We start from the raw sequence: 12533 nt of genomic DNA on the forward strand, positions 1-12533 counted from the left end.
GCAGTCCTTGCAGCTAGTGGTGGCCGGTGGCCGGATTCCAGGCGATGAGGTGGGAGCTGCTGGGTGGGGCTTCCTGAAGAGCTCAGAACAAGAAGGCCGCGTGAGCCAGGCGAGGATGCCTGCTGTTTCCCCTTCCCCCTCCCCCTGCCTGGAGTCGTCCTGCGACCCTGAGGTGACCAGCACAGGGGTGAAAGCCGCAGGGCAAGGATGACGGAGCAAAGCAGGAAGGCAGCTCCGGCCCGAGACAGCGTCATGGACGGACCGCAAGAAAAGTGAAACGCTGCTGGGCTACGGCTCTACAGACTGGGTTTGCTATCACAAGACAGCAGTCTGGGTCCTTGCTGGCCCCACGGGGCGGCCACCCACTCATAACCCAGCACTGCTTTTACGAAAGAGAAAAATAAAGCCGTGATTTGCTTGTCACCGGTAGTAGAGACAAACAGCAGCGTGCACCCTCGTCCTGGAGGAGCAAGGAGAGAGCAGTCGTGCTGTGGGAGCGCTGAGTCCGAGGCGCCCAGGGACGGACACACACACACGGGGACAGACAAACGCAGGGGCCAGGAGGGAGCAGTCTGTGCAGCGGGCTGGAGCTTGGGGGAAAGACCTGTGCTGGGAAAGAACAGGTCATCCGAGGGCAGGGTGGCTCTTCTAAAGTCCCTCATTGCCCGTCTTGGGTGGGGCACATTCTGTACATCTCTGAGAACAGAGAAAGGGACCAGCTCTGGTCTCCAAATGAGGAAAGCCCTCCCCACAGCTAGAGCTGGCCAAAAAGAGGAACAGGCCCCGCAAGCCGGGCGCACCGTGCTCCCCGAGCAATGCGAGCGGAGCCTGGACGCTGGGTGGCGGGGAAGGCGCCCAGGGTACTGCGAAGTGGGACTGGATGACTGCTGAAAGGCTTTCAGACCTTGAGCTGCTAATATTCTAAGCTTCTGACTTTGCTCTGAAGTGTGATGTCATCAACCTTGTAAGAAGGACCCACCCAACAGCGAGGCGGGGCCCCCGTGCCACAGCGCCCACCCCTGCCCTGAAGCTGAGCCTTTCGCGAAATCCTGGGGCGTGTGGATGGTACTCGATTTCATCAAAGGTCTCACATATTTCTATCAGATAATTATTAGACTCAATCACTGGGTAATTAGTAGACTCAAGGTTTTCACCTACGTGCTAGTGTTTCCCCCCCAAATTATTAAACTGATGCATGCACAAAACATGTAACAACGCGGAAAATTAAAAAAAACACCAGTGGAGGGGAATATGTAATTCTACCGCCCAGAGATAACCACAGTTCATATCACTGATGTAAAATTATGCCTTTCTCATGTGCGTACATGTTTCCGCAAAATTATATTCTACTTCATATGCTATTTTGATGTTTTTTAAACTTATTTTCAGATGAACATACAGAAAAGTTGCAAGAAGAGTACAGAGAAGCCCCGTGTGCCCCTCACCCGGACTCCCTGCGTTCTTTCTAAGGATTAACTGCACACTGTGAACGTTTCCCCACGTCCGCGGACGTCATTACCAGGACGGGCAACACCCACCATTGGCCAGGTGAGTCCTTACCCCCCGGACGCCCACACCTGTTGCCACAGCCGCCCCCGGGATGGGCACTGCTGCTGCCCACGGCGCACAGGCGACAGAGTGCGTCGGGCCCTAGGCAGGTGCTCCCGACGCTCCCCTTCACAGCCCTCTGTCCAAGCTCTCCCATTCCTATTTCATGCACTCACTCTGTAGGTTTTTGACACCATCTCTAAGCAAGATTAGCCACAAAATCCCCCAAACCCATTGTAGGGCAGAGAGGAAGACCACGACTGTCACAGAACCTTAAACCCGTGGCCCATCACTGGGCGCCTCAAGGCCCCCGATGCACAGTGACTAACTATAGCTTTAAGATCTTTTAATGACTTTGTAAGTAACTTACTGTTGCATTTTTTATCATTCAGAATTACTTGGTCAAAAGTACATAAAACATACTCTACTCTCTCTGATCCTATTGGACGTTTCTTCACGGTAAAATATGTGTGCACCCCACGTGCAAAGCTGTGTTATTCACAACAGCCAAAATGCAGACGCAACCCACATGTCCACTGACAAGAGGAATAAACAAAACATGGTGTCAGTAGAAAATTCCTCCTTCTATTCCTCTAGGCTCATTGGCTGGTCTAATATTTAAACTGACATAGGATAAACTAACAGGAGAAAAACAAATTTCACTTCATATGCATGGAAGCCCCATAAAAATCTGAGAGCCAAAGGCAGTCAGGCCGCTGAGGCCGACCTGCTTCCTCGCTGAAGGCTAAGGGGCTGGAGCCGGGGGAGGAGGCCCCTCACGGGAAAAGCGGAGCACGTGTTCGCTGACTGGATGTCGACCTTGCCCTGCAGGGAAGTCTCTCAGATGAGACTCATCCCTGCTAACTGCTTTCTTTGCGGGCTGGTCCCCGACTCCAATTCTTTAAGGCACTTAAGGGAGAGGTGCAAGTTTTTCCTGAAACTGCTGAGTCTTGATTGCCTTTGGCTCAAAAGAATCCGTGTGACCACGAGGCACATGTGGGTAGCATCTTCCGCTCCTCTTCAGTGACCTGTGTGTGCGAGAGACTGTTCATCTGCCTTTAGAAGGAAGAAATCGTCATGCTACAACACGGATGAACTCTGAGGAAATCAGGCTCAGTGAAATAAGCCGGTCGCAAAAAGATAAATACTGTATGATATGACTCATGAGGTCCCTGGGGTAGTCATCCTCACAGAGAGAAAGCAGAATGCTGACTGCCAGGGACCTGGGGGCAGGAAAAATAGAGAGGTATTGTTTAATGGGTACAGTTTCATTTTTTGTAAAACAAAGACTTCTGGAGTTGTATACAGAACAGTGAGTGTACTTAATGCCACTGAACTGTGCACTTAGAAATGATTAAGATGGTAAATTTCATGTTTATGTGTATTTTACAATTAAAAAAATTTTTATTTTGAATATACGCATGTTTCATGTGAAATATGGAAGCATGAGCAATGAGCCTCAGAAATAGTGGCTGAGGGCTCTGGGCAGCATGCACTGTGTGACGCTCCAAAGAGGAGGCTGCAACTGCACAGCACAGGTGGCTGCTGGCAGGCGGCACCCCTACGAACAGTCTGGCCTGCAGATAGTGTCTGCAGTCTCCTGGTGGAGACAGGAAGCCGAGGCCCTGGGGCCAGCAGAACTGCCGGCCCTCCAGCTTCTCCTGGTAGGCTTCCTGAGTTAACTGTCACCCTGCGGCGCCTGCTCCTGCCCCTCCCGAGAAGTTGCATGCAGTATTTGTTCCTTAACCTTGAGGCTTAAGTGTTACAGCACGGGAGACCATCTGCTGAGTGCCTACTGTATGTGCTACCCCAAGTGCTTTACGTTCATGTCAAACTACTACTTTCACGGTCCTCTTGCTTGTGAGGAGACTGACGTCTCCAACGTTTAAGTAATTTAATGACACACAATAAGGCGCTAAATTCTTTCCATTATACCATGTGGCCTCTAAAATAATAGTAAAATTAAAATATAAAATAAAAAATAAAAAATAATATAAACAATAGTAAGATCTTTAGTGCAACTAGTATATTTTTCGAACCTCTGTAAAAAAGTGTATTGTGTCAAGCAACTTAGCGTTGCCCTAAAATAGTAATCGCTACTAACCGAGCACTTAGGACAGGTTAGGCACTCGGCTCAACTCTTTCTGTTACCGTATTTCACACTCCCCACGTGTAACAGCGCCCACTCGCTCGGTCCGGGCAAGCTAGCAAATGCTCAGGAGCAGCCAGCTGTCAGGAAGGACACTTCTTTCACGTTCAAGTATCCCCGAGATCAGTACCAATTCTGAAACGAGTACTTGACTTTTTTAAGCATGCCTGGATGATCTGCAGGCAGAACTTGCTTCAAACTCTAATTCAGCGCTACCACTGTTTTCCACGATGGTAGCCTAAGAACCCAGGAAGAGGCCCCAGCCGCAGAAGCCACGGAGAACACGTGTGCTTGTAGCTGACCAGCATTCACTTACGAACCAACAAACGGGTCTTCGGTGAGTTCTGCGCGCCAGGCCCAACCCCGCGCGCCCCTCCTGCCCGCAAACGCAGAACGCGGGGGGGGGGGGGGCCGGAAGGCCAAGCCGCAGCAAACGACAACCGCTGTGCCCAGCGTCCAGCAGGGCTCGGGCTGTCACACCGACTTCTGCCCAAGTACTACCGTGCTGACCTTGAAAACTTTATCCTCACAAGTGGAGTGGCAGGAATCTTTATTAAGCACCGTCTTTGCAGCTGAAAAAGCCCACTATTTTTTTTTCCCGTTGCTTTTTTCGTGGTTACCTTATAAAAGAACTTTGTGTCTTTAAATCACCCATTTAAGTACTTTCAAAACTTGTCGTGAGGCCGGGCGACGGCTCCCAGTCCTCAGGGCCCCCCTGCGTCCTCACGCCCGTACGCGCCCTGCCCTCGCGGGGCCTCCCCCCCCCGCCGCAGACCGCGGCGCTTCTGCCCGCGTTCCCCACGCTTCGCTCGCTTTCACTCAGCGGAGCCCGGGCCGGTGCCGCACGAGGGCAGAAACCGCTCGGCGCCTCCTCTCGAGCGACGGCGGGACACGCCTCCGAAGGGACGGGCTGTAACCTGTCGCCCGGTTCCTCCGGCTTTCGGGGCTCCAGGCGGCGGAAGTCGGCCTCAGGGACCAGCGCCCCTCCCAAGCGTTGGGAGGGAAGGCCGCTGACGCGCAGCCCCGGGCACGCGGAGCACAAAGGCCGGGCGGGGGAGGCCGCGCGGGACGGCCCCGCGCCTGCGGCCCCGGGCGGGCCACGCCGCGCGCTCGCCTCCACTTCCGGCCGCGCAGTGGGCGCCGCCATCTTGTGCCCTCGGCCACTTATCCCCCGACAGAGCTGCCTGGGAGCTCCGCGGGAGCCGGCCTTCGCGGGGAACCTGCTGCCAATCCTGCGCCCAGACCGCCGCGTGTCCCCGAAACAGCAAAGCCCCTCAGCGTTCCGCACCGCCACAGCGGACGCCGCCATCTTGTACGGCAAACCCTTTCATTTTCGGGACCGGCCCGCTGACGTACCTCGCAAGGCGGGAGCCAACATAGGCGGCAGTCGCGCCCTCTGGCGGTGGAGCCTGAGCAGCGACAGCCGCTTTGACCCGCGGGGGATTCTGCTTCCGGGTCTCCTCGGGGGCGGGGCCCTGACGTGAACGCCGAGCTGGGCGCGGCTGGGGCGGCATCGGAGCATGCGCATTGGGATGGCGCGGGCTCGCGGCCGGGGGCGGCGCCTGCGTGGGCTGAGGGTCCCCGTGGTCTGTTCCTCCCGCGCCCGCGGGCCCGCGCCATTGTCACCGTTTACCGGTGAGAGAACGCGCCCCCACGCCCACCCTGCTGCCCCCTGATGGAGTGGGCTGGAGGTAAAATGGGGTGACGTTGCCTAAGCCGGGCAGTGTTGCGAGGGCCGAGTTTGGAGACGACAGTACCTGGCGCGTAACTGCCGTCCGCGTCGTGTCCCTTGGTAATACTGGTAACAGCCGCCACGTGCCGCGCGCACGTCGTCTGCTCGCGGCCCAGCCCTTCGAGGCGCTGGTACCCGCCCTTCCGAGTTGCAGGCGAGGCAGAGGAAGTGGACGGTCCAGGTCCCCGGGTCCCGGAACAGCTAGCAGAAGCGCCCATGCAGTTGGGGCGGGAGACTCTGATTTCTCCTGCTACACATTCTTCCTGTTCGGCGTGTGCAAAAAAGGTGGTGAAGGAACGGGCCCAGCCATCACAGTTCTCGCAGCCTCGTGGGACAGGCCCGTGGGGAGGGGAGAGGAGGGGGTGGGAGGGAGGGGGAAGGAGGACGGGCCGGCAGGAAGTACCACAGGGAATGGGCTAGAGAGGATGGAACAGCATCTTTGTCCCGCCGTCTGCACCAGACGAGAAGGAATGGCTTCCAGCCTGCAGAATGGGGCTGAGAGTAATAATAATTGTTACAACACAGGCAGCAGTTACCGTATCTGCTCTTAGAGGGTATTAATCCGGTCTGAGAAGTGGGGGCTGAACTTGGGAAACGTAGGTCCCTTATCCTTGGCAATCTGTTTACTTACCTATAAAACCAGGGTGGTGGGGATCCCTGAGGAGAGCGATTTGGTGTCCTGCACTGTCATTTGGTATGGCTTTTGATGGGACACTGTGCTGGCAAGGCTGGGGAAAACAGGCACTGTGAGCGTGTACATTTTTACAGCCTCATTAGAAACCAAGCTGGCAACATCTGTTAACAGAATTAATCCTTTGCATGAATCCTTTGGTCAAGCACTTCAAGGCCTCGGAAATTGTCTTACAGGTGTAATGCCCCTGTGCACAGACGCATGTACAAAAAGATAGAATCGAGCATTGTTTGAATAGCCAAAGCCTAGAAGCAATCGATAGGGAACTGGTCTATTTAAAAAATGAGACACATTCATGTGATGGAGTACAATGCAGCCTGTAAAAAGAGTAAGTCAGTGTTGTTATGGAATAAGTGCCAGGATTATACTGATCACATGTAATTATGATTGTGTTTGGCTGCAAAAAATAGAATACTCTTCTATTGTGGCTTAAATAGACAAGTGTTACTCTGTCTCCCTGCAGTAAGTAGTCCAAGGTTAGGCACAGCTGAGGCTTGTGTGCTATCAGGGTGAGACTCTTAAAATTTTTAAACTCTTTCTCATTGTCAATGATCATATATATGTATAAAACATACATGTTCAATTTAGTAAATTATTGTAACATGAATATTTATGTAACCAGTCCCTAAGTTAGGGGAGAGAATGTTGCCAACATCCCAGAAGCTCCCCCTTGAGCTACTTGACCCCTTGTGCTTGAAGGTCCCAAGTGGGTGTTCATCCCATCGTGGTGTACACAGCGGGACTCATGGCAGGGACGCCACTCAGGCCAGCAGCAAGCTGACAGCCAGTGGCTGGTCCTCCCTGGCCAGCTGCAAACAACCACAAGGTGGTAGCTTAGCCGTCAGAGCTGTTAAAAGTCAAGAGACAAGACACAAAAGTGAAGTAATTTTCCCAGGGCTGCTGGCCTCCATGTCAGGCCAGACGTTGTGGCCCCAGCTGTACCACACATCCATGTCGGAGATGACAAAGCAAAGGGACCCAGCCGGGGCTGTGATGTTTCTGAGAACGGCTGAAGGAAAGCTGGGGGCTGGGGCTGACATACCAGCCTCTGTGTGGTCCTCCTTGCTGCTCCGGTCTGCCCCTTGCCATAGCTGCAGATTTCTAGCTGGGACCGGGCCAAGCAGATGGCCACCCAGGCCTGATGAAGTCATTGAAGACACCACCTGTCCCCCACTATGCTGCTGGAGGCGGGCAGGGAGGAGACGATGTCACCAGGCACTGGCTGCTTATGATGAGAACCATGTAGTTGGCAGTGAGGATGCTCGCCCGGGAGATGGGCTGCTCTGCAAGGTGACACTGACCGGTTTGGAGGGCGTGACCTTGATCAGGCTGATGGTGAAGAATGACGCGGTCTCCGTGTGCCCCTTCACCAGGACGGCAGTGGGCACTGCCACCGGCTGGGTGGCCGGCCACCTGGCTCCCAGGGGCTGCACAGAACCCCCCTGAGCGGGGAGACGATGAAGTGGGGAAGCAGAGCAGGGGCAGTGGGTGCATGGGTCGGGACCTTGGCGCCGAGAGTGGGGAGGCCACTCCAGAGGGCCAGCTGCCTGGCAGATGGCTGCACGAGCACACCTGCCGAGCTCAACGCTGGGGGCATGTCCAGGCTATGTGCGAAGCAGACGGCAGTGGTTGCGGAGATGGCGCTGGGAAGCACGGAGCCCAGGTCCACCTAGAGGAAGCCAGACGGCGCCTCCTGACCCCTTCGCGGTGGCTGGCGATGGGTCTTCCCCAGGGGCGATGCCCTGGTACCACCTCGCTATCAGCCTGCTCATCGGGAACCTGCCTGAGGTTGGGCAGTGCCCGCAGGCAGCCCTGGATGTCTCAGGTGTCTGGCAGTCTTGTCTTTCTTGTAAGAAGGGGGCAGACTAGATGTCTTTGGAATTCACATTTCCAAGATCCGTGGTACCTGTATCCTAAGTAAGGAGTTGTAAGTTCTCCCTCATCACACCCTTGGGTGGGAGTCCAGGACCTAGAGAAGATACATTTCCGTCCTTGGCAAGGTTTGTTAAGCCAAGTGTGCAGGTGCACAAATGTTGTCTGGTTGTGGAAGAAATGAAATGAGGAAAACTCATCCTATTTTTCTGTGACTGTCCAATACTGGAATTGTCTAACATCGCCCCTAAATTTATGCGTGACATTCATGCTGGACAACACAAAAATTCCAGACAAACAGAAACATCGAGGTTTTGTGCCTTCATCTACACAATGTGCATGTATTGCTTTCTGTAGTTGTCCTTTAAATCAGAAGAGAAAAAAGAGCCACAAACAGAAAGTACGTTTATGTTTTCCTTCATACTTGCCGACTTGGTCATGGTGTGTAATTTTTTTTACACCTTGCTGGATGTGGTTTGCTAATATGTTAATAAGAATATTTGCATACATGTTCATGAAAGATTATTGGCCTGTAGTTCTCTTCTGATGGCTTTTCCTGGTTTTGGTGTCTGGGTAATGCTGGTCTCACAGAATGAGTTGGGAAGTGCTCCTTCCTCTTCTGTTTTTGGAAAAGCCTGAGATAGGTTGGTATTGATTCTTCAGTGTTCGGTAGAATTCCCCCTTGACGCCATCTGCCCCGGGCTTTTCATTTGTGGGTGGCGTCCACATCTTCCCTTGTTCCAGGACTGCTCAGATCGCGCGGTTCTTTAGCATGTAGGTAGTTTGTGCCTTTCTAAAGTTTAACTATTCCCTCTGGGTTACGTAGTTTGTTAACATACAGGTGGTCATAGTATTTCTTTTTGATCCTGTTCAATTTCTGTAAGCTCAACGACAATGTCCCCTATTTCATTCCTGGTTCTGCTAATTTGAGCCTTCTCTCTTTTTTTCTCATTCAATCCAGCTGTAGATTTGTCAGTTTTATTGATCTTTTCAAAGAACCAGCTTTGGTTTAGTGGGCTTTTCCCTGTTTTCTGTTCTCCATTCCACTAATTTCTGCTCTGATGTTTATTGCTTCCTCCCCTCTGCCTGCTTTCGGTTTAGTTTACTCTTCTTTTACTAGTGCCTTATGGTTATGGATTGAGATCATTCTTTTTTCTTATCATAGATAACTACTGTTACAAACTTTCATCTTAGCACTGCAATAGCTTCATCCCTTAAGTACCCATACGTTGTGCCTTCGTTTTCGTTCATCTGAAAGTATTTTCTGGTTTCTCTGAGATGGTTGGCATGTCTTCAGCCCTTTGGCTGTGTTGCCCCACCGCTCCCTGGCCTCCATTGCCCTGCTGCCAAGTTAGCCGTTGCTCTCACGGGAGCTCCTTTGTGTGTTACGGGTCCTTTGTCCTTTGACGCTTTCGAGGTTTTCCCTTTGTCTTTGACTTCCAGCATTTTTAATATAATGTGTCTGTTTGTGGACCTCTTTCTGTTTATCCCACTCGGGTTTTCTTGAGCTTCCTGGATGTGACAGTTACTGTTCATCAATACATCTGAGACGTATTCAGCAGTTATTCCCTGAACTATCTTTCCCGCTCCTCCTCCCCTCTCTCCTCGCTCTGCTCAGCTTACGTGTGCTGGTGTGCTCGATGGTGCCCCATATTTCTCTGGGGCTCTTTTCACTTATTTTTATTTTTAATCTCTCTGTTGTTTGGCCTCCTGCATAATCTCCACTGACCTGTCACACGTTTGTTTATTTTTTCTTCTGCCAGTTTAGACCCACTGTTGAGTCCGGCCAGCCGTTGGAATAATTCTTTTGGAATTGCCAGATCAAGTGCTTGTGTTTATTTTTCTACTGTGTTGTCTGTCTTTTTCTTGTTAATTTGTATTTTTCTATATATTTGGGGTAGGAGTTCCTCTGTTACATGTATTTCAATGGTCTTCTCTCAGTCTGTGGCTTGCTTTTCACTTAACAGTATGTTTTTTATTTTATTTTTTTATTTAAAAATTTGGGGGGGTTAGGTTTTTATTTATTTATTTATTTTTAATTTTTAATGGAGGTACTGAGGATTGAACCCAGGACCTCATGCATTTAAGCACGCGCTCTACCACTGAGCTCTACCCTTCTCCCCCTGCTTTTAAAAAAAATGTTATAATTTTGATTTGGGTTTGGGATTTACAGAGGAGTTGAGAAACTGGTAGAGTTCATTCCTGCTTGCTCTCAGGCTATCAGTCTGCACAGCTGCTAATTTGGCCCCTGTCATCTTTCACCCCATTTTCCCTCCTATGAATGTCTTATATAATAAGAACGTGGGTGTGGGCATAATTCTTCAAACGGTCTCAATAGTAAGTATCTTAGGCTTTGTGGGCCATACAGTTTCTTCTTTCATAGTGGGAAAGCAGCCATAAACCGTGTACAAATGAATGTGCGCACCTGCGTTCCAGTAAAACTTCATTTACGGAAACAGGTGGTTTGCCTGCAGGCCATAGTTTTCACACCCCTGCTCTATAGGAAAGGAATGTGCTCTCCTCTTCCCTTTCCTCTCTTCCTATTAGCTGGGATGTAGGCGTGGTGGGGGGAGCAGATGCACCCATCCTGGACATGAGCTGGAAGCTGTGTGTCAAAGATGGGAGAGTAATCACATGGAAGGAACTGGAGTTCCCAGTTCCCACAGGAGTCTTAGGTGAGAAATAAACATTCTTCTTATTTAACCCATTGTTGTTTTGGAACTTTTTAGCAGCAGTTCATACATATATATACGTGTGTATGTCTGAAAGATGCTGTACAGCAGAAATTGACACAACACTGTAAACTAACTATGTCAATAAAAATAGATAAACAAATAAATAAAAAGAGGTGTTTGACTGCCTTTCTTTCAGATTGATGTGGTGCCCATGCAACTCAAAACTCAAGAAAATGCTTCAGGAGGGAGTGAGTTAATGAATTAATGAACAGAATGTAAATGGCTTCAGTGTTTACGGAGGACTTTTTGGCAGTATTTTCTAAAATAAAAAGTAACAAACTGTTCACTCGTCATTGATCCTTCTCCAGGCCAGATGCAGTCTGTGGTCCCCCTTCCTGTCTTTGCATGGAGACGGAGGACACGGGTAGCAGCAGTTGCCTCCCAGGAGTGTCACTGGGTGGTCAGAGTGCAGAAGATCAAGACTAATTTGTCACTGTGGTGTCCAATCTCCAAAACACTCCCCAGTAATCACCACCTCCTGGCCCTCACAGCCTTGCATAGTCCGCTCCTGCCTTGTGCTGGGGTTGGTCTGTCGTCAGTAGACCATGGCAGCGATGATGGTATGTCGTTTCTGAGATTACAGATGACACTGGTTGCTGGCTCCCTCCCTCTGTTGCCTCCTGCCAACAGCCATGAGTGAGCGGTCAGCTGGGGCCATGGTCTCTGAACATTTGATGGCTTTAGAAGATCTGCTCCAAGGTCACGGTCTGAAATGCTGGGGTGGTTCAGGCATATCTTTGCTGTACAGTTGTCATTTGGTGAGAAAAAAATCAAATTGATTCATTCATTTGGGATCCGCTGGGTCTCCCTAGATTTGCAACTGACTGCTGCCAAAACAGATTCCCTGCACTGTGTTTCAATAATGACTCTTAGAGTGTTTGGCACTGTCCGTCCTGGCATTGTTTATGGGGTGTTGGAGATCAGACTTCTAGTCGCAGTTCTGCTTTTTTTTAAAGTGGCAGTACTGAGGATTGAACCCAAGACCACATGGATGCTAAGCACCCGCTCTCCAACTGACCTGTTTACCCCCGCCCCTCCCAGTTTTGCTCTTAAAATGGCTGCAAACCTTGGGGTCAGTTGCCCTCCCTGGACCTGGGTTTCATATTCAGAAAATAAGGATTGGACTGGGATCCCTAATGCATGCTTTTATCTATAAAAATCTGGGATTTTATTCAACAGCCTGGGTTAGTGGAATGAGCCCTAGTCTGGAGTCTTTCAAGGTTTCCAAACAACCTGACATTTGCTGGCTTGACTGTGAGTTTACTCACCTATACAATAGGGATAAATAACATCTACAGTGGAAAGCTCGTTTATTCACCCAGCCTGTGCCTGCTGGCCATCCCGTACCGCATGCTGCGCTCCTGGCATGAACAACGTAGGCAGTGTTGACTGGAATAAATGCACAGCCTTAAAGTTGAGAGTTCTGTTTTATTTGGGGGGATGACAGCCTCTCAGACCACCCTGAGGGATAGGGGAGGAGCTAGGATATATAGGAGTTTTACAACAAAGACCAGGTAGTTGAAACATTAAATGATTATTTGTTAACTGAAGAAAACCAGACATCTCAAGTTAAATAATTTAGTGCTTTTCTGCGTATGGGAGGGAGCAAACATTTGGGCTCACCAAATTCATTCCTTTGACAAGCACCTAGCTCTCTAGGGCCAGTATCCTGTTCTTTCTTGTTCTGAGTCCCCTCACAGTGCACCATTGTGAGTGGCTGCAGAGGCCAGGCTGCAGGTTTGTCTTCACTGAGGGGTGGCGGCCGTGGCTGACTTGATGGCTTCAGCATTATTTGTTTACTGATGA

The 12533-nt window shown here is 50.8% G+C and overlaps 2 long non-coding RNA genes across 2 annotated transcripts; one reads left to right on the forward strand and one right to left on the reverse strand.

The window, feature by feature from the left end:
- Positions 1-1877: 1877 nt before the first annotated feature.
- LOC140686835 (uncharacterized) lies at positions 1878-5426 on the reverse strand. Its single transcript, XR_012060817.1, has 2 exons — positions 5054-5426; positions 1878-2771 (listed from the first exon to the last, which is right to left on the reverse strand). It is a non-coding gene; the product is annotated as an uncharacterized lncRNA (long non-coding RNA).
- On the forward strand, positions 5352-11010 carry LOC107033768 (uncharacterized). Its single transcript, XR_012060818.1, has 2 exons — positions 5352-5714; positions 10864-11010. It is a non-coding gene; the product is annotated as an uncharacterized lncRNA (long non-coding RNA).
- Positions 11011-12533: the final 1523 nt, after the last annotated feature.

Source organism: Vicugna pacos, chromosome 17, assembly GCF_048564905.1.
Source record: "Vicugna pacos chromosome 17, VicPac4, whole genome shotgun sequence".
Lineage (NCBI taxonomy): Eukaryota > Metazoa > Chordata > Mammalia > Artiodactyla > Camelidae > Vicugna > Vicugna pacos.